Source organism: Sinohyriopsis cumingii, chromosome 15, assembly GCF_028554795.1.
Source record: "Sinohyriopsis cumingii isolate HCF-2022 chromosome 15, ASM2855479v2, whole genome shotgun sequence".
NCBI lineage: Eukaryota > Metazoa > Mollusca > Bivalvia > Unionida > Unionidae > Sinohyriopsis > Sinohyriopsis cumingii.
Genome location: NC_142975.1, coordinates 109002729 through 109026690, shown reverse-complemented (window position 1 = coordinate 109026690; position 23962 = coordinate 109002729). Strand labels below are relative to the sequence as shown.

At 37.4% G+C, this 23962-nt stretch overlaps 1 protein-coding gene across 2 annotated transcripts in view; it reads right to left on the bottom strand.

The window, feature by feature from the left end:
- Window positions 1-23962, bottom strand: part of LOC149782457 (uncharacterized) — a 177500-nt gene that overhangs the window by 93178 nt on the left and 60360 nt on the right. The window contains exons 1-2 of one of the 2 annotated variants that reach the window (XM_089933877.1): window positions 12767-13119; window positions 7412-7535 (exon numbers count right to left, since the gene is read on the bottom strand). The gene's annotated coding sequence lies outside the window, so the exon portion shown is untranslated. Of the gene's footprint in view, window positions 1-7411; window positions 7536-12766; window positions 13120-23962 lie in introns of those variants that run through there. The other variant, XM_089933876.1, reaches the window with a different exon arrangement.

Below are 23962 nucleotides of genomic sequence, written 5' to 3'. Positions count from 1 at the left end.
GTTATAGCAGTGGCGCGAACAAAGCAAACGGATTGTATATAGCAGACAGAGAGGTAGAAATTTTTTTTTTTTATACTAATATCTTTGTAATTTGTAATTGTTCATTTGGTGATTGTAACACTTTAACTTATTCCGTCCTGCTGCATAAGATTAATCCCGGCTGGGATTAAAGTGCAGCAGAAAAGAGTGAGCTGTACTTAACATATATATATAGACAGTAGCAAACATTGTTTTTGCCTGTTTATACCTTTGTATCACAGTTAATTAGGATATTCTATAGAACTAGCATATATTTTGAGAGCATTGTCTGGCTCCTAAGCTTTAAAAACCAAATTTAAGATTAGGTATAGGAGTATTAGTAGTGTGCAACCCACTTTCGGTTGTACACATAAAAAACAGAATGGAAATGAATCGGGAGGAGGGACAAGCTGGCCCAGGTGGATCTAAGATCAAACAGTACTTCCAGACCACCATGGAAGAAAACAGAATGATAGTGAACCACCTGGCCGGGTGTCAGACTACAGATTTTGAGAGGGCAGCAAATACACCAAGGCAAAGTGAAGTGCTGATGGTTCTGCATACCGCTGGTGTTGACAATGGCAAGATCGAAGCATTGCAGAACGAGGGACTAAACAAATATGTGTTATAACCTAAAGGAAATGAAGCATTGCTAGAAGGGGAGGAAATAACTATAAAAGGGATGGTGGCAAAAATATACAGAACCGCGCCTTTCATCAGAACATGAACCACGAGCAACAGAGGTTCATGTGATGGGCCTGCCAGTCGGGGTCAGCAGCCAAGAGCTGATTGAAAAGCTATGGAAAAAAATGGGGGTAACAACCATCACACACAAAATGGCAACCGTATGGGGATTTGCCCCAATCAAGTCTGGCAACCGACTTATTTATGTGAGCAGAGAGGATGCTAGGAAAATACCCATATTTTTCTAAGTCCTAGGGTTCAGACTTAAAACCTGGTACAGAGGGAGCGAGCAGGACAGACTATGCCCCCTGTGCCACCAGACTGGCCACGGACCCAGGGACTGTCCAGGGGGAAATGAACCAATAAGACCACAAGCACCTACCTATGCGAGTAAAACAGCGGGTCATGCAACCCCGCAAGGGATACTGCAACAACAACAACAACAACAATAACAAAAACAAGCGGAAGAGATATTGAACCTCATCAAACAGGTTAGGGAGGGGAGAGAAGAAACAATACATATCCTCCCAGAACTTGATATCACGAAGATTGACGGGCACAGGACCCTAGAATGGAAGGGGTACTTAAGCCCCAACAAAACCGGCAGAGCCGAAATACAAATGGAAGAAGGCATACCCATGAAAAATCGGTTTGAAATTTTGGAGACAGAGCCAACCCAGCAGGAGGATAGCACTCCACCATTAACATCAACACCCATGCCTAAAAGGGGTAGGAGAAAAAGGAAAACGGAAGCAATTTCACCCCAGGAAAGATCAACATCAAGAAGAAAGCAAAACAAAGAAGAGAGAAAAAATATGGAAATAGAGTCTCATGAAGAAGGAACAGACCCAGGTAGCCAAAGTGAGGATGAAGAAAAGGGACCAATAGAATCAGAGAATGGACAAGAAACGGAATATGACACTGGAACGGAGGATGACACAGAGGAAAATAAAGAGACAACAGAATCTATCCCGACATGCGTTACAGAATACAACAGTACAATACAAACAACAGTAACAAGCACAGCCGAAAGTGAAAACACAATAATTTCATCTGGGGGGGGCGGGGAAACCAGTGCCCCCCCCCCACCCCGACAATTCATTACTGAGTATATCTGTAAAGTAAAAATAAACAAAAAATCAACACCCTGGTAAGAGACAGGAATGGAGGGAAAAAACTTGCAGCTCCTGTCTGTAAATGTAAATGGTATAAATAGGGGAAAAAAAATTTAATTTCCAAAGGATCTAATATATGATGTTATCTTTATACAATAAACACATAATGGTTTTAGAAATGGAATGAAAGTCACTTAGATAGAATTTTATTAACAAGTAATTATGTACATACAGATATAAGGGGGGGGGGGGTAGCAACACTAATTAGAAATAAACGGGGATTAATGTGGGATAGGGTAGAAGAAGACAGGTTTTTTTAATGGTAGGATGTTAAACATTATAACTGAAGAAATACATCTAATCAACATATATATGCCAGCAAACAGAGAACAAAAAAGTTTTTTTAGAACATTTAACTAAATACATGGAAAAATATGCTACAAAGAATATAATTATAGGGGGTGATTTTAATTGGGTGGGAGAAAATATAGATAGGGAGGGAAATTTGGCAACAAATGATATTAGAATAAAACCGGAAATGGATTTTTTTATCAAAAAGTACAAATTAACAGATATATATAGAGTACAAAATTTGCTAAGAAAACAGTATACTTATGACAGTCGCCTGGATAAATTTTATTGTAACAATTGTAATGAAAATATGCACAAGGAAACAAACATAACTGATTTTAAAATATCTGACCATAAGCTTATAAATATGACTGTAAACATAAAAAGCAGGATTAAATGGGGGCAAGGAAGATGGATGCTGAATAACTCGATTTTAAAAGATGTAAATTTTACACAAGATGTGAAACAGGAGATAGAAAATTTCAAAAGTAGTGAAAATATAGATGTAATGATGGAATGGGAAAAACTAAAAGTTAAATTTAAAGAAATAGCCATAAAACATTGCAACTTAAAAAGTAAGAAACTAATAATGGAAAGGGAAGCAATTAGACACCAACTTCAAAAACCAAATACTAATAACCTAGAAACCAAATTAAAAAACAGATTGGAGGAGATACATAAAATAGAAAGTAGGGGAAGGGAAATTAGGGCAGGAAAATACACGGGGATATATAAAAAAGCAGAAGGGTTGTATAAAAGAGAGGAGAGAAGGATGGGGGGAGATAAAAATTTAGACAAACTAAAATTAGTGGACACAATATTAACAGAAAAGGGGGAAATTATGGAACACATTAAAGATTACTATGCACAACTCTATAAATCCCAAAATATAGCAGGGAATAAAATAGATGAATACCTAGATAAAATTCCCTGTGATAAAATTAACAATGATTTTAAAAAACTTTGCGATGATTTTATAACACAGGGAACATCACCGGGAGGAGATGGACTCTCTGCAGAATTCTGTATGAATTTCTGTGAAGAGTTGTTGCCCATTCTCGAATAGTTGTACAATAATATTCTTTTAAAAAATATTGAAATGTCAGAGACAATGAAAGAAGGGATTATAATATTGATATATAAAGGAAAAGGGGATAGAGAGGATTTAAAAAACTGGAGGCCCATCTCCCTCCTTAATATAGACTATAAAATATTGAGTAGAATTCTAAGTAATAGGTTAAAAAAGGGAATAGGGGATATAATTAACATAAATCAAACTTGTGGGCCACAAAAATAGGGATATACAAAGTAATATATTAAACATAAGTACAATAATAAATTATCTACAGAACAAAGGACAAAAAGCTGCTATGGTACTTTTTGATCAGGAAAAAGCCTTTGATAGAATTGAACACAACTATATACAGAAAGTCCTAGAGAAACTTGGATTCGGAGAAACCTTCCGAAAATGGACCAAAATACTATACACTAATATAACATATAGAGTACAAAATAACGGAGCAATGACAGAAAAATTTGATATAAAAAGATCAGTGCGGCAAGGCTGTCCACTATCTATGCTATTATACGTAATAAATGCTAAGCATTAGCATAAAACTAAAGAAAGAAATTAAAGGTATAAAAGTTCCAAATATTAAAGACGAAGTGAAAATGCTACAACATGCAGATGATTGCACCAACTTTTTAGATGATCCGAAATCCTTTGAGCACTTGATAAAGGAATACGAACAATTTGGACAGGCATCGGGATCGAAAATAAATCAGGATAAAACAGAGATATTAGAGATAGGCAACTGGCGTGGTAGGCACTCAACCATACCAGCCCATGTATTTAAAGATACCGTTGAAGCACTAGGGGCATGCTTTGGGAAAAACGAAGAGAGAGATAACTGTAAAAAAATGTAAAGTGAAATAAAAAGGAATGTTGACATCTGGGCTCTCACGCCGTTATGTCTAAAGGAACGAGCCCAAGTGGCTAAAATACATATGTACATAAATTTAAATTATATAATGAAATCTAGCAACATAAGTAATGTAATACTCAATAATATAGACAAATTGATAATCGAATATATATGGGACTTTAAATTACACTATGTTATAAAGGAAACGCTGTACAAATCAAAACAAATGGGGGGATAGGGATACCGAGTCCCATAATTTTAAAAATAACAAATATTTTAAATAGATTTAAATGACTAAATGACGACCCTAAATTACCGTGGGAAGGGATATATATATATTGGCTTGGTTTCGTTTTACGAAACAGGGTGGGGATTTATAAAAATAATAAACTTATGAAATTATTAGAAACGCCAAAGAAATTTAAGAGCATTAAGGACTTATTATTTAAATATAGGGATAAAAAAGAATTTTGGGACATGGATGAGAAACTTTCATATAAATGGATTCGGAATGACATTACCAAAAATATACAATGTAAAGTAGAAAAGGAAAATTTATATGTCAATTGGAAAAGAGCATGGGGGCACTGGTCCCAATTAGGTTCTCTCAAAATACAAAGCCTCGCCTTCAAATACATACATGATGTGTGGTTGACAGGAGAGGCAGTAGCGAGACGGCATATGGTCAGAGTACCGCCAAAATGTCCGCTGTGTAAAACAGCCCCATATACAAAAAAGTATGTTATTTTAAATTGTAAGGAAACTTTTGATATTAGAAAAATCTTAATAGATGAAATAAATTTAAGTGATACCTTTAAACCCCAATCTCTCTTATATCTGGATGGTAATTTTAATAAAGAAACGTTGTATAAAATATCAAATTATATAGTTAATACAATAAAAATATGTGGACCCATTAATTATGACAAATAAAAGCCCTCAAGAGGAAAAGTACGGATAATGACGTCATGGGGCTACATCACATGGCGCTACGCGAAGTGAACACGCCCATGGAAGAGTCTGGAAAAGAAACCTCTTGAGACAGTATAAAATTTAAAATATATATTGAATGTCTATCCTCATATACTAACAATTTTGATGTAAAAGATTTTTTGAATTTTTAGAAATTTTTAAAATGTTTTTTTTTTTTTTTTTCCCAAAACAAATCATTATTGAATTATAACTATCTCTATCATGATGAACTTTCTAATCATTTATAATTAAAAGATAGACATGCTCCATGGGGGAGACACAAAAAAAAAAAGTGAAAACCCCTCCTGAAGCTCAGTCTCATCTTATAAATAGAGAGGTGATTTTAATACAAAACATAAGAATCATTAAGGTTCCAAACAATAAAAGGGAATATCACCAATCTTCAAAATTCAAAATTAATATAAATTCTGTTGTAATATAAACATGGAATTAGATAGGAAAACTGAGACACTACAAGAATTTGATGGAAAATGCTGTCCCAACAAGTACACAATTATAGCACACATAACATATAGCACAATCATATAACAAACACAGGACTTAGGAGACCCTAGCAAGGTCACCAAAATACTAGGGGAAGTAACCCGAGAGGATAAATGAAATCACTCTCGGAGATACACCTCTATAGATACACTAGGGATGAAAAAAAATAATACCCAAATCCTATTTTTCGTTACAAAAATACGATAAAATAATACAATACTACACATCGGGGGAAAACAAATACACATAAAATAATTTATTAAAAATTAGGAGGGGGGAGCATCTGTCTGGTGCCCCAAAAAAAAAGAAAATCTTAGAGCAGGAAATTCTAAGTACAGAGAGCTTCAAATAAGGTCAGTGAGCTATTTGTTCGGTCTTTGTGGAATGCGACTGCATTTTAATTGTAGGTTGTATGTATACTTTATTATTACTTGAATCGTAGTACGAAGAATTACTTGTTTTGTTAATATGTTTGCATATTTTGAGAAATGAGTTGATATTTGTAAACAATTATATAGCTTGCTAGCCATCGTAAGAGTTAATATTGTAATTCGCTATGTGGGTATTTTATAGTAGACTAACACATATGTTCATGTGATTATAGATTTTGCCATTGTTGAATATTTGTGTAATGTACAGACATGCATCTGATTGTTGTCAGATTGTAGTACGATGAGATTAAATATATATGTGTATATACTGTCTGACACAATGTATTGATGTCTGTATGACAATTCGCTGATACCGTGTTATTACGCCATTGTTTACCCTGCAAGAAGTGTGTGGGAATTTCGATGTGTACGCATGCGTGACAGAAACCGTGATAGCTTATCTGATGATTAAGTGTCGATATCGTGTGAGGTGAGATTCGATAAAACATATGTTAACGCCTTGTGGTTTTTCACAGGAAGCTTTGAGGGACAGACCAGTTACAGTTTGGTCCCGTAGTCTCAGATAGAGAGACGGAGAAAAGGAGAAGAAAGGAGAGAAGTCAGGAGAAGTTGGAGTCTGGGAGCGAAATTGGAGGAGGAGATAGTAGAGAGGGAAACGGAGTCGAAGGAGGAGGTAGAGGAACGGAAAGAAGGAAGGAATTAGCGGGAAAGAAAGAGATGAGTAGATGCAAGGACGGGGGAAAATCGAACTCACACTGTAAATCACGGGATGAATTAGGCTGTCACTTGGTCGAGGGAAAGACGAGTGATTGGAAGTTATCGTTTTAAATTATCAAATTTATTAAATTGTTATTGATTGAATTTCATCTTCGTGTTCTCTATAACTGAACCGTCGGCATAGCTGACTGGGGGCTCAGAGCTGTAAATCTACCTCGTCACTAATTTAACTTTCTAACCTCACGAGCCAGGGTGGAACTTTCATCATAATTTAATTAAATTATATTGGAAGAACCCCACCCAATGCGTGCAAACGTCACAAATGCATACAATATAATGCAATATAACATAGCACAATACAATAAATACAATACAAAGCAATGACATGCCAAAATATAAAAAATTACAATACAATGCAATACAATACAATAGAAAGCAATGCAATGCAATATACTGCAATACAGCACAATGCAATACAAGGTATGTAAACCAACAATACAATAAAATACAATACAATACAATGCAAAGCAATGCAATACAATGTATATAAACTGATAAGAATAAATAGAATAACTGATCCATAAAGGTACCAACAGGAAGTAACTGTTTCTGACAAGAGTTTTCCCCCCTGTTCCTACTTGGAAGTTCCGTTCCTGATTTTGCCTCAGAGTATATTTTTTTACAAGTACATATAAACAACAGACTTATGATAATAGCCCTTACGATTTATTACCTGATGTGGTTACTGTCAGAATCTTCAATCACCGGTGCAAATGAAGCTAGCATGCAGGGGACTTCAAAATCTCTAAACATTATTGATGGGGCAAACATGTTCATTATTTTCCTTCATTTCTGCCCTGAAACAAGAATCACAGTTAAGAACTTAATGAATGTATGTAAATGCAATTACCAACCTAAAAAGACAAAGAAAATAATAAAAAGAAACCCAAGTGGATCCGAGATTACTCACCTGGTTGGCATCCACCTAACAGTTTAAAATTCTGTTAAGCAGATGTCATTAAAAGATTTCCCCATTTTTAGCAAGTTGCCATCCTTGATGGCTGATTGACAAGCTATAAATTTGGCAGACTGTTCTGCCAGAATCTTTTTTGTCAACTTTGGTCAGATTCTGTTAAGTAATTATTAAAAAGATCTTTATAGGATTTTTTACTTTTAATAAATAGTTTGTTGTGAGGCAAAAGAGCTGGGTATTGCCAGTCATGATGTATCACAATATCATGATGACAAATATCACATAGATAGATAAAGTGTAATCAAGTCAATGTTTGCCAAAGGAACAGAAGTTGTATCATTACATAAATCTGCTGTAACTGATAAACTGAATGTTCTGAATGAACAAAAATAAAAAATTTTATATTTCTATTTTTCAATAAAATGTTCAAAAAACATTACTCAGATCCACTAGTGATTAAAAAACACATTTATTATGCAGTTTTTGAGCAACTGGATTAATAATAAATCCATGCATAAGTGTAGCAATGTAATTTGTATCACTGTTAGCTCTCCATTATTGTGTCAAAATAAAGATGGATCAAGCAGAAAATCAATTTCCAATCAGTCTTTTCATACAATTGATCTTTTTTCCCATAAAATACTAATTTGTTGTTCCAGAGTGACTCCCCTTGCAAGTCATCATAGTTAAAACTGGTACAATGTTACATTCCCTGATTTCAAATGGATTTATTAATAACAAAGTATCAGTTAATGGTCTGAATGACAGGAGGACAGGAGTCTTCCAAACCTTTTAAGTACCATGGAATACTCTACATATTTGGCCACCCCCACCCACCCCCATTCCTTCATTTGGAATCAGGTCACAATTAGTACTTCCAGTTCAGTAGCCACCAATGTAGTTCTAGTCTATTTTTAGAAAATTTTACTTCTCTCATTTTGATGGTGACAGAAGAGTTATATTTATGCATTTTTGGTAGGAATTTAAAAGTAATTGCTTATTCTTGAGAATATGAGCTCAGGGTGTGGTTTTCCGTGTGTATTTTGGTGACAGTGCACAGTGAATAATAAGGCCTTGGTGATGATCCAGAAGTGAAATCTGTGTTCTGTTTACATGCTGCTCTGTTCACAGTCCAGCCTCTCACACAGTGGAAAGGTCAGTATTGAGAATCAAATGTAGAGAACATATACTAAAATTAATTGTGTTCTATGTCCCATTAGTGCAGTATTTGAGTAAAGTTTAAGTTGGTAAAAAATCTTTATTATTAATGATAAACACATGAAATTTGAATGTTATGTATACTGACTCTGAAAATATAAAAATGAAATTAAAAATAAAAATTAATTTTTTATTATAAAAATTTTAATGAAATTTATAATAAAAAAAATCCCCCCAAAATGCACATATATAATATTTTTTACAATGATATTAAATGATATCAGCATGTACAGTATATATTCCTACACCACATACAAGCTCCAATATTGGATATTTGTCAAATTTTGTCAGAGAAAATATCTTTGTAAGTCAAAATGACACCTTCATTTAAAATACACGGAGAAAAAATTCTATTTTGTATTGGTCATTCAAACTATTTATTAGGGGTCCAAGCAGTTAATTTATGTGTTTATGATGGGGTCATTTCCTGAGCAACACATATCTGCTTCTAAAGCCTTCAGTAATTGTTCATAAACATAGTTATAAGGTATTTAGTGAGAGGACAGAGACAAAAACATTATACTAGAACCTACTCAAGTTCTCTACTAAATCATTTTAAACTGTCCGAGAATGAAATACAGGTCAAAGGGATAAAATATACATGTACTTTCCCCAGGTATATTTACCCTTGGATGTAAGAAAACAGCAAAATATCTGCAAGTTGAACACAAAATGCATTCCATTTATTGTTCAGTTTTGTTAAGATATTGAGTGGTGTAGTGCGGCATTGTGGCCTATAAGATGTTATGGGAATTCTAATGATCTTTCTTGCTTTATGCATTATTAATTACTAATATTTCTTAACTGGCACTCTAAAGATTACATAAGAAATATTCAAACAGATTATCTGAATTTAACTTTGTACAACTGATCTTAACATGGTTACATATCCGACATGAACAAATACCCATATATTTTAGAATGTTTGGGATCAAAAGTTCACATTCAGTACATCATATAGGCTGACATTGTACCTATAGTGAATCTGTAAGGCACATTTATGGCTGTGTGCACTGAAGATATCCCAAAATGTTATTTTCATCATGAATATGTCTATGTATGGTAACATATTTCAATTTAGTACTTTGACAGAGTGCAGTATTGAAGCATCAGCTGATATCTGATTCCATTCAATCAATGAGCTTAATAACTGGTAACCAACACTCTTAAAATTACACTAAAAATGTTCAAAAAGATCATCTGAATTATGTTTGCACATTTGATCTTAACAAGTAGATTGTATATGTTCCACATACGCAAATTTCCATCCTTGTTTACAAGTTCTGGGGATCAGAATTTCACAATTTAGCTGATGATATAGGATTTATTGGTACCTATAATTGATCTGTGTGACCACATTTGGCTGTATTCACTTGCAATATCAAAAATTGTTATTTCCCTCATGAATAAGATTGCTTATGGTAATATATTTTAATTTAGAACATTGTCGCTTGACTTTCCTGTATACTGGTATGTACTAATGCTTGCACCAATGATCAAACCTCATCGCCCCAACATTGCCTGGAACTTTATGATATATAGCCTTAGTTATTTAACTTGTAAATGGCTAAATATGCTTCTAGAAACCTCAAATATTTTTAGGATGAATTTATCACTTTATTACATGACCATTCAGCTTCACATTTCTGAGTATCACTCTGTCAAGTTTAATATTTTTTCCCATGCTTGCAACCTTAATGTTATTTTAAAATCACCATATCTAAGACATTTTAACTTCATTTACCTATGTATTGCTGTTTTCTAGAATTAAGTGAAACATGTTATATCTTTTCATGTCTAGCTTGGTATCTGGAACAAAGTGTTAGAGTTGGATCAGCTTGGAAGTTCTCCAGTAGTCTGGTGGTGATAGCAAGGTTTCATAAGGACATGTGCAGTGTGTTGCCATAAGTGACCAAAATTAGTTCATATCACCACACTGATTTATAGCACCTCAAAGACATGGCTTAGGTCTTCATAAGAGAGATTGGCACCATTTTTCAGTAAGTAAAGCCTCCCTAGAAACTGTAGTTTCCTATTGTCACCTTTTGTAGTTATCAACATTGAAATGGAATGCATTTTTGCTATAAAACATGGTAGTGGTCCCATCAGAACTTTAAATCTGAGTGCGATTTTAGTTATACAAACAACATGCTAAGTACCTGACACAATAAATGTGGAAAATAGCACCTGTCATTGTTTCCTTAGTGTGTACATCTCTATGCATCTGGACAGGAATATTGCGGTTTGCTGCCAAAATCACTAGAGCTATGTGGCTTCACTGTAACCCCTGGGAAAAATGTTATCAGTTATACAGACCCAAACTACCATTTGTTTTAAATACCATTCATTAGTCAACTTTGCTGTCTAAAATTTGTCAAATTGAGTTTGAAAACTTATATGAAAATTAATTTTTCAACAAAAATTAGTTTTGAAAATTTTAAATGTTTATTTAAATTGCCATTAAAATTTAATTTATCACCAATTTTCAATTTCAAACATATTTTCAGACAGGTCTTATCTTGTATTACAATTAGGTTTTTACTGCATTGAAAAATTCCTCTAATTAAGGAAGATATAGCAAATTTAGTGTTGGTTTCTCAAGAGCACTTGGATGGGGGAAGTCGTGGGTTTGATCCCCAGTCGAGTCATACCAAAGACTTACAAAAATGGTGCTAACAGCTGCCTCGCTTGGCACTCAGCATTAAGAGGTTAGTGTTAGGACTGGTCGGCCTGGTGTCAGTATAATGGGACTGGGTGGGACATCATGCTACATGTTTGCGGCATGATGGCCCAGTGCTAGACATCACTATAAACTGCTACACTACAGACATCATAGCGATATAACTGAAAAATTGTTAAAGCTACGTTAAAAATCCAAATCACACACACACACAAATCAAGAGCACTTGGACCAAAACTTACAAACTGTGGAACACCAGCACTACACTCCTTCTGACAGGTGTCACATGTCTTGTTTGCAATGAAATTCAAAAAGAATTCATGTATGAAGTTGAAATAGGTGTGTCATGCAAATATAAAAGTTTGACTAAAATTGGCCATTAAAAATTGGGCCTGTCAGGAATCAGTACTTCCAGTTCAGTACCCACCAATGTAGTTCTTGTCTAATTTTTGAACATTTTTTCATCTCTCATTTTGGTGGTGATAGAAGAGTTAGATTTGTGCATTTTTGGTAGGGATATACAGGTAATTGTTTATTCTTGAGAATATGAGTTCAGGGTGTGGTTTTTCATGTATATTTCGGTGACAGGGCACAATGAGTAATAAGGCCTTGGTGATGATCCGGAGGTGAAATCTGTGTTCTGTTTACATGCTGCTCTGTTGTCAGTCCAGCCTTTTAAAAAAAATGCAGGTCAACCTTTGACAAGAACTTTACAGTGAAGTCATCTTTGAAGGTATTTTAGATTAACATATGATTTGTATTGATTGTCACACAGTGGAAAAGTCAGTATTGAGAAACAAATGTAGAGAACATATAGTATAATTGTGTTCTATGTCCATTTGCAATGAGCCCTTTGTTCATCAGATGATCTGACGCAAGATCACTCACAGTATTTTGGACTCGTCACTGATGTTTTTCTTTATTGGGTACAGCAGCCAAGCGAATCGTCGTTGTAAAAGTTTGTACACGACCACCATACAAATAAACACTTTCGTGTAAAAGAAACCTCTTTCTGTACATTACTAATACAAATAGAACACGAGTACCGGTGTCCATAAAACAAGAAAACTGTTGAAATATCTCAAACAGGTGAAAAAGTTATCAGGAGAGGAAGACGAGGAATATCCACACGAATCTGAGCCATGCCGAGCGGGATCAATGTGGAGAGTAGGGCATCGATAGGGGTGCATGCAATTATTTATCTAAAACATACAAACCTCACATACTATTGTCCTAAAATCGTTCTCCACTCCGCTACTAGTAGCTCCTCGTGAGTCGGTCGTTCATAAGGGTTTTTTCCCGGGTTCTTCCTCCACCAGTTATGCTGTCGATTATGTAGGCCCTATACCCTATCGTGTGCTGAAAAATGCCGTCAAACTGACAACAGCAACAGCACTTTGGTTAGGTATAAATTAAGTCAGTAACATTAGGTCCATGTGAACATCCGTAAGTGTTAAACAAACTGTGCAGTTTCATACAGTTTGACTGGAATAACATATATACATGCAGAATGGCTAACTCTTTTCGGATACACACCTTGAATTTCTTCTTTAGTTCGTGATCTATCCAATTCCCATGAACTTGATTGTGTTCAACCTGCCTTTAACCGGAATAAACCAGCAAACTCTGTGTATACCCTTTGCACACAATCCTAATGGTTATTCCCCAAAGGATCGCATTTCAACGAATGACAAGTATTAGCTTTACAAAAGGCTTGGGGCGCTGTTTTATTCAATATATTGTTTCGTTTTTTCTTGATTTTAACATTACTTTCAAAACAGTATTGGCTGTGTTATTTGGTGGAATTAAGTAGGCAGAGTCAGCGGAAACGGCTGGCCTGAGCGGGAATAGAACCCGCGAACCTTGGATTACGAGACTGACGCTCTACCAGCTGAGCTACTACGGTTTCCTGTATGACAAATGAGTGCGTATGTCCCTAAAGTGTGTCGTAAACTACTTTGAAGCGCTATTTTTAATAATAAATGTTAATGCAACAAAACCCTCATCTTCGTTTGTACTCAAAAATCATGATTACCACAAGAACTTGATAACAAAATCCAAATATTCCACCATAATGTATTCTATATTCTAAAAGGAAATAATATAAAACTTGTATATAAACAACTGTTATTTTAAACCCTGAGTAATGTTTCTTTTTCTTCCATCAGTCACATCACAGTAACCTATGCATAATATCTGACATGTTCTGTAGTCACACAGCAACCTGTACATACATAATGTCTGGCATTATCTGTAGTCACACAGTAACCTATAGATACACAATGCCTGACATCATCTGTAGTCACACAGTAACCTGTACATACATAATGTCTGGCATTATCTGTAGCCACACAGTAACCTATACATGATGTCCGACATTATCTGTAGTCACTCTGTAACCTATACATGCATAATGCCTGACATCATCTGTAGTCATACAGTAACCTGTACATACATAATGTCTGGCATTATCTGTAGTCACACAGTAAACTGTACATACATAATGTCTGGCATTATCTCTAGTCACACAGTAATAATTGCAATGCCAGTAGATGGTACAGGAAAGTAACATTTCCATTGGTCAGAATCTAACCACGTGATCAAACGAATTGTGTTCATTTCTGTATGAACTGTAAGGAGAACTACTTTTCCACTTCTATAAATAGAGTCACGTGTACAGCATAAGATAAACACCGCCGGTTAAGGCAGACATGAAGTAACAATTAAGGAAAAACAACATTCTAACAAACAAACAAAAAAAAAAATTGAAAAAATGTGGCTTCCATTGGTTGAAGGTCTGGTATTATGATGACCTTATTGAGATCAAGCTGGACATCCCAAGTGCTATAAATAGCTACGTAACAGAAAACCCACAAACATGTATTACTACGCTCAATTAAGATTTCTGTTTTTTAAAGATGCAAACAAAATAGCATAAGAAATAATTAAATTTTCAATTATAAGAGTTTAACGTTGTTTTTTCTGAGTTCATCGTGGTATAAACTGTTAGTTGCCGACTCACACAGCTTACATAACGCCCTTCGGGCGTTATTTGCTGTGTGAGTCGGCAACTGACTGTTTATACCACGATGAACTCAGAAAAAAAACGTTAAATTCTTACACCTATACAGATATAATGCCTGACATTATCTGTAGTCACACAGTAATCTGTACATACATAACGTCGGGCATTATCTGTAGTCACACAGTAACCTGTACATATATAATGGCTAGCATTATCTGTGATGTGATTTGGATTTTTAACGTAGCTTTAACAATTTTTCAGTCATATCGCTACGATGTCTGCAATGTGGCAGTTTATAGTGATGTCTAGCACTGGGGCATCATGTTGCAGACATGTAGCATAATGTCCCACCCAGTCACATTATCCTGACACCGGGCTGACCAGTCCTAACACTAACCTATTAATGCTGAGCGCCAAGCGAGGCAGCTGTTAGTACCGTTTTTGGGGGCCCCCGAGTGGCCGAGTGGTCTAAAGCACTCTCCGTTACGGATCACTGCCATCTCACCTCTGTCTGCGTGGGTTCGAGTCTAGGATTCGGCCAATGTGGGTATGTGAGAAAGCTTGCCAGTAGCTTCTCGTGGGTCGGTGGTTCTTCCCGGTGTTTTCCCGGGTTCGTCTTCCACCATTAATACTGGCCGCCATGTATAGCCTATCGTGTGCTGAAAAATGGCGTTAAACCCCACAACATCAACATCAGTACCGTTTTTGTAAGTCTTTGGTATGACTCTTCCGGGAATCGAACACACGACCTCCCGCATCCGAGGCGGACGCTCTAACCACTAGGCCACCGGAGCGGTCCGGCATTATCTGTAGTCACACAGTAACCTGTACATACATAATGTCTGGCATTATCTGTAGTCACACAGTAACCTGTACATACATAATGTCTGGCATTATATGTAGTCACACAGTAACCTATAGCTACGATGTCGTAGCCTCAACTTGATTTGTTGTGGTTGAGGCTACGAACTGATCCCATATCATGCAATGGAGCAAAAAAATCATTACTAAAGTCAGAAAAACAAGCAGTGTACAATTCAACTACATAAATATAATCATGTTGTGAAAGAAGTTTGGCTTATTTTGAATTTATTAAGCCCATACACGATACAATTAATTGGCATGGTTACTCTAACCTTATCTTGTACGCCATGACAGATAACGCGAGACTCTCGCCTTGACCCCTTTTCTACGTAAAGCTTGCCAGACCATATTTTTGATATTCTACGCTATATTATTATCAATCAAGTGCGAATAATCGCTTCTTGGTGGAATTTCAAAGTTGCGGATAAACCGTATTTACTTTTAATGCACAGAATTTCTGATCCACACGGCGCCAAAATTTTACTACGATTTGTTAACATTTCCAAATAAGGCGTCAATGTCCTTATATGGCACACAAACAAACGAGGCTGTGAACGGGAGTAATCATTATTAGAAATAACATGGCGGACGATCTAAACTATCGGCTGAAAAAGGTAAACGGGATTTTACAACTATTTCTACAATGATTTTCGATACTTCCGGTATTAAATAAGAGGACTACTCAATTTATTGGATTATATGCAAGGATTATGTTAAAAGTGTTATTATTAGGCTAAAAGAGCGCCGGGTGTGAATCACACCCGGCTTGCTCCATTAACACGTATATGCTCATGTTACTACCCTGTCCACGAGGTACGAGTAAGGGTACTAATATTAGTACTAAGTAACCTATACCACAGTAGTCTGAAATTTCATCAATAAAGTACGGCGAAATCTCTGACAACATGAAATCACCTTATCGGTAATATAAATGAAATATCTGCATATCACTATACATTGAACGAACTTTTAGACTCTGTACCAAATGGGTCATAGTGGCACACACATGCACACACACGCGAGAGAGAGAGAGAGAGAGAGAGAGAGAGAGAGAGAGAGATGAGGCAGGTAACACAAAATGCTAAAATTATCAGGTTAATGTGTATACAATGCGAGGACAGTCAGCTACTATGTATGTATGTATGTATGTGCAGAGTGAGAGCATTTTATTTACAACTTTTGAAAATAGTAGTAATATAATGCTTTAAATAACATTTTCATAGTGCATTCATTATTCTGATCAAATTCAACTAATCTATTGATACCACATTATTACTTTTCCCTAGTATTCACAGATAACACGGATTCTGCGCCGTGTTCGGTACGATTATTAGACCCTAACACATATTTACTGCAGAGTAGAAACTGCGGCGGCACGATTTACCCAAATACACCCAAATACTGTCCAGAAACAAGCACGTGATACATTTACAACTAAAGAGATTTTAAATTCATTGCAAAAGCAGCAGAGGGGGCGAACAGACCAAAGCAATTTTACCAGTAACCCCTTCCAGGAAAATATTCCTCGATAGAAGGCTTATTTCGACGAAATAAACCATTCTATTCAGACCACAGAACAAAAAAAAATATCTAAAAAAATTCGAGAAACGCTAGCGTGCGAGAAATGCTTCGACGCCAAGGAAAAACATTTTTATGTTAACCATACAATGTATCAAGTCCGATACGGTATCGTGTCCGCGGGTCGTGTAAATTTATTGTCACAAATCCATGCTGGTTTCTTTGAGCGTGACTAAAGAAATTCTTAAACTTATTAATATCCATATCGCCGCTACACCAGGTTTGATGAATATTTCTCAGCGTGTGAACATCAACTCCATTAAACACCGCAAGAAGATTACAGTTATCCCTGATTACTTTTGGTATTTGTGTATAACGTTGAGTAACATAAATCACATCAGTGTTTTTATGACGACCACGGGAAAATATTCTTGCAGGATTTTTTTGCTTGTCCAGCATCACATCATCGTACACTACTAGGTTATTTATTCCCCCGTCGAGGTCTTCAACGCTGGGAGCTTCTTCGATATCAGTGATAAATTCAACAACATCCTCGCCGTCTTCACTCAGCGCTTTTGCACTCTCATTAAAATCTTTTATAACATCATAACAACGTTGATCATCCACAGACGGAGCTATCAAGTATAGTTTGTCCCATTTCATCCACTTCATTATCAAGTTCAGCAACAGCTGTGTTTTACCTGAACCGGATGGCCCAATTATAATCGCGCGGATAGAGTTTGGTAGCACTGAATTATGCTTAACTGGCTCCTTTCTTCGCGTCGCAGAAAAATCTGTAATTTCCATTTGTATATAAAGAATAATAATTATGGATCTATATTGTGTGAAGTGTAAGGCACGAACCCCTACAAACGACATAACAACCATTACAACAAAAAATAACAGACAAGCACTTTCTGGTAAGTGTGCGCAATGTGGCACAAAAAAATTTAGATTTCAAAAAAAAAGCCTGACAAAGTCAGCGGAGGTGACATCGCAGCAACCCTCGGACGACTTCCAGCTACCCCTTGGGCTAAATATCCCGGAGAAAAGCATCTCCCAGGATACAATTACTGCGGTCCAGGGACACGACTAGATATCAGACTTGATGAACAGTCTAAACCAAAACCGGGAGAGTATCCGATAAACGCTATCGACGCAGCGTGTCACATACATGATGTTGCTTATCGAAGTAAAGATCTACAAGACAGGCATATCGCGGATGTGAAATTAATTCATGCACTAAGCTCCATAAAAAATAAATCATTTAAGGAGTCACTCGCTAATTGGTTAATAAGATCAGCGATGAAATCTAAATTAGCATTAGGCGCTGGATAATTAATAACAATGGAAGCGATTTATTATTCCCCAATCGGATACTGGAGAGGTAACTCAGCAATTAATAAACTCGCCAGCGCAGCAAAAGTAGCACGCAAGGTTGCCAAAAAATGGCTGTCAAAACAAGCAATATGGCAAATCTACTTACCACCACCTCGACAAATCAATTTTGCACATTTTGATGTTAGTACCCCCAATGAAGTTCATCAGGCTGACATACTATTCCTGCCTCATGATACTGTCCGTAGAAAAACATACAAATACGCGCTAACAGTAGTTGATGTTGCTAGTAGATACAAAGAAGCAGAACCGTTAGCGACTAAAACAGCGTCCGAAGTCGCCTCTGCGTTTAAACGAATTTATCAGCGAGGACCTCTAAGCTGGCCCCGATTATTACAAGTTGATCCTGGTAAAGAATTTCAGGGCGCGGTGTCATCACTGACAAAGCAGCATAACGTTACCATACGACGAGGACATACTGAAATTCATCGGGATCAGGCAATTGTTGAGCGATTTAATAGAACACTCGCTGAGAGATTATTCGGATACCAGTACGCGAGGGAATTCATTTACGATACGAGATCTCGTGAATGGGTTGCAAGACTGCCAAACGTGATAGCCGCACTGAATAATGAAATTACCAGAACAACAAACATGAGGCCTGTAAATGCAATCACAAAAAAATATATACCCCGCGTCAGTGAACGTGTTTCAACGCAGCCAACGACGCTAGCGTCCCCACTACTGGGTAATGTCACCGTTAGGTATTTATACGAACCAGGCGAACTAGAAGGAGGAAAAAAAAGAGCAACCGATCCCACATGGAGTGTTACTACACATAAGATATCCAGCATAACCAGATCAACTGGGAGAAACGCAATCTACAGATTAGATTCGACTGCTCCTCAACGCGGATTTAAACGCGAGCAACTTCAGGTGATTCCCACGGATACACAATTACCACCCAAATCACTAAAGTGATTCGCACTAAAGTGATCCGCACCCTCTGCGTCGGTTACACTCAAGACAGGTCAACATCACATTTTCACGTGTATGACCGCGACTGCTATCTATTCTATCTACGGTGAATTGCCTTGGGTCGTTTTTCGAATACTGCCACAGCAATAAACAATTACAACTCGCACAGTGATTATTCTGCTGTTGTTGTAATTGTATTACAAATTCAACATCCAAACTTGGATCAAACTCTCTACCATTTTTTTTGTCGCTCTGTTTGTAACCGGCTAATTTCTTTCTTATTGTATCATCAGCGATTGATCTGTTGATGCTGTCGTTGATAACATCATCTAATACAATTCTTCGTAACTGAGCTATCCTTCTTACTCTTGACACGGCTAAATAAACTAAATTTGACCACTCGATGCGATCATCAACGATCCAAACTGTTGTATCTGAAATAGTTAGTCCCTGCGAACTATGGATGGTCATAGCGTATCCTAGCGTCCACGGGGATTTATTCATCGCTAGTGCCTGTTCAACAGCATCGATGTCAACTAACACAATATCATTTAATACTAAATTCTGTTTCTCCACCGACGACGCGCGCGTTGGAATATCAACATCAATATTCTGCAATCGCGTATCAGCTGGTCTATAACACAATGGCACTACCAGCATTGGAAATTTCTTCTGATGTAACTGAAATAACCGCTGCTGAAGTGTGTCCCTGACTATCTTTCTACTTGCCACTATGAGATCACTTGGTTTCCACGTTTCCCAAAAGTCGCTCAGCGAAGTCTCTGGAATTATTTCACGCATTATCTCACATTGGACTTTATCGGTTTGTAGCCTGATCAACGCCTTAAACTCTTTCAGCGTTTCATCGAGTGCTCTAACATCGTTAGTTATTTCCTCATAATAATCTACAAAAGTTTTCAGCCACGTGTGTGGAGATTCACCTGTAAATGGCGGTGGTTGACCATGATCGCCGCACATCACCACTGCGGTATTTTTCTTTAGCAACCAATCCAGAAACTGTTTTAATATATCCAACGGGACAGTGTCTATCTCATCCCAGATTATTTTCTCGGGGATATACTTCGTTCCCATTCGTTCAGGTGTCCACGTGCCGCCGCTGTATTTGAAAAAACTGTGATACGTACACGCGTTAACCTTTCGTTGTCTCATCTCCCTGGCAAGTCTATGTGTGGGAGTCAACACAATCATGTCAGAGTTTCTAAATAATTCAATCGCTCGAGTTGTTTTACCAGAACCACCAGCCCCGTTGAGATAAACTGTTCTATGTCTCACAACAGGATCGTGCACCGGCGGCAGCGAAGTTGTCACCGTCGTAGAAATTGAAAATTTCCCAGATATTTCTGCGCCGCGATATTCATCCTCGATTTCAACATCAGCTGATTCACAATATCCATGCAACATTTCATTTTTTATTCTCCATAAACCCCACGATGGATCATTCGGTATAACCTTATTCAACGCCGCTAAGTGTTTTTTATCGATATAGAATGAATCCGTTGCAACTCTCACTGCGTCAACGGGAAACCTATTAATCATCGACAATAGGTTTATTGATACATGAGCGAGCATCGAAGATCTCAAATGTGTGTACTGAGATGATTCTCCGTCGGTGTAACTAACAACAGTTCCTAATTTTTCCCCGTTTGACAGAAACACATCTTCGCGGGTACAAAACGTATTATTCGTGGCGGCATCAGCGACAATAAGATCCAATTCGGCCTCGTCCATGATTAATCGACTATGATGTAGTTTATGATCATACGCTCCACCTTGAGTAAATTTTCCTATTATTCTTCGTCCTAGATCTTTTGCGGTGCTTTCATCAGTTCGGGGAGCTCTTTCGATGATAGTGTCGATAAACGATTCTGGATATTCTCGGAAATTTTCAATTTCTACGGTGACTTGCGGAGTTGGCAACCAAACTTCAGTTTGACGATCATAGCATATAATCGCTTCACTGACCGTCAGCGACAGTAGTATTTGACTGTCAAGCATGTATCGCAATAACACTATCGGTGCCCATCGCTTCTCAACGAAATGTTTACCAAACCAAGCATAACACACAGGATGTAAACCCGTAGCGAGTTTAAACGACGACACACAAGCAACCCCGGTCAGGTCAAAATCAGGCAATGGTCCGTTTATGGCAACTCTTGTCATCGAGCTTGTAATATGACCAAACCGTTTAAAATACTCACTACATTCTCCCCGCCCAAGAAAACTTCCTGGATAACACGCCGTCATATCCACGGATATCATATCGCGGTGATCATACTGGGTATTCCACAAACCACCGTGTCCGTATTCGATACAGCTCTGTTGAATATCCTCGAGAAAACTCTTCGGGGTTGGTCTCCATGAATTTCGTTCTCGGGCTATATGCGTGACAACACCCGGGACAGTAAAACACTGCGTCAGTAACGTATCAGTGTTCGTCGCATGATATTTTTCTGCGAGTTTTTTCATTTCGTGATGTAATGCCGCCGTTCTGTATACCTCCCCGTTGGGTTTCACAAACTGATCAAACTCTCCCTCGAGGTCACTTCGGAATAACCACACCGACACTGGATCGGTTTTACTTATATGATAAATAAAATCAAACATACCCGTGGAGTGCCTTGCACTCTCCCCGCTAGTGGTTCCCATGATAGCATTTTCCAATTCCGGATAATACTTTACAACACGGTCTCGAGGAAATATCCTAACCGAGTCAGTCCAGGCGTGACTGTTATGATCGATAATAGTTATTGGTGCTCCACGGGAATCATATTTACTCTTGTACAATACCTCACCGGTCAACGATGAAACCGTTATAGGAAATTTTAGTAATCGTTCGAGCTCGGCAACATCATTTATTGACGCTCCTTCATCCACTACTTTTGCCGCCCACGCTGTTATTTTAGTCTGTCTTAGCGGTGTTAGGCCGTTTCCTCGCGCGGCATTTTTAAAATGTTCCATTACTCGCTCGGCTACACAATTCAACCCTGGGGATTTTATCAATGACTCTGACATCTTCATCGGTTTGAGTTTATCAACGCGTGGTTTCTTCATCGGATAAATTCCATAAATGACTGCGGTCACAGGATACGCTCTGGCATAATACGGTGTATCAATCCCAACAAGTACTCCCGGGTTTGAGTCTTTGGTTACGACGACGGTTTTTCCCCGTCGGGCATCAAGAATAGGGTCTAGTTTGTCTCTGATAATCCATGTTGTTTCACCTGTTTCCGTGTCGTCGACGCCAACGATAAATTTTATCTGTATGAAATATCTTCTATCGTCGAGATACTCAATTATACTACGCGCAATTGTATCGTTCATGGTACCATCAATGATGGCATTTTCAGAAATGATTTTATACGAAGACCACGTGTGTGCGGCACCATCACGACGAAACTCTTCTTTGGCGTTCTTGATAACACCAATTACCGTTGCTAACTCTCTTCGTCGTGGATCAGCGGTTAACCGGTCAAGATCGAATCGACCGCCTGCGGGTTTTATTCTGGATAGTCTTTCAAATTCCTCCATATTATAATTAAGACAAGTATTTAAATAGACAAAAATATTATATATAATGAACGGAAACTCAAAGAGTTTCTCTGGAAATGCAAAGCATTTCTCATGCAAGTGGATTAAACTAAATTCATCAGAGCCGTGTAACAGACGTTGCAGAGGCGAATACTGTGGACAACATGCTCAACAGGTCCGCGGCGGGAGTCTAGGACCGATACCGTGTATCAGATGCGGCATTGGAGTACGAGGAAAAACGCAATTATGTTCAGCGTGTGGGGGAAAACGCTATCGAGAACTAAAACGGTATTATGATAAAAAAAATCCAGACTCGAACACTCTCTCGGAGCGTGATTACATAAATAAGTTTTCAGACAAATTATGAATTAGACAAATGATTTGCTTATAGTATAATGAATCAAGAATTCGTCCCCGAACAAGAATTTGTTCCACATCCAACTATTCCAAATTATGAGGCAAACCGAGATGGCATAGTACGACACTGCACGCGAAGACGACCAGTTGGTACAGTTGATAATGCTGGTTATTTAAGATTTACTGCCACGTGCTCAAAGAGGTATTTATGTCATCGTTTCGTCTATGAGGTTTTTAACGGAGTGATCCCTAAGGGTTTTGTCATTGATCACATTAACGGTAACATACTTGATAACTCTATAAACAATCTTCGTGTGGTCACTCAGAGCAAAAACTGCCTACTGGGTAACACAGGGTGTTGTAAAACAGTTGCAAGAAGAGCTATTAAATCTATAAACGCAATTACAGGTGAAGAAATTGTATTCCAGTCAATAAACGCCGCCGGTAGGTATTTCGGTATTTGTTCACCTGTTGTACAGCGTGTCGCAGATGGGATCTACAAAACAGCATTTTCAAAGAAGCTCAAACAGAAGATTTCATTCTGTTATATAACTCTTATCGCTGACACAAACGACGATAACTCCTCCACGAGTGTGTAACGCTTTGCAGAGTTGTCGTCGTCAGAGGATTTGCTCCCCCCTAAGAAAGCCACCTTGATAAAATATTTTATCGAGTTCATAACATGTAATCATTTATTTACCGTAGAATATATATTTTTTTACAAACAATATCCTCGTTTTACTGAATATATCCGACTGTTTTGCTCTTCTGTGCTTGTTATATG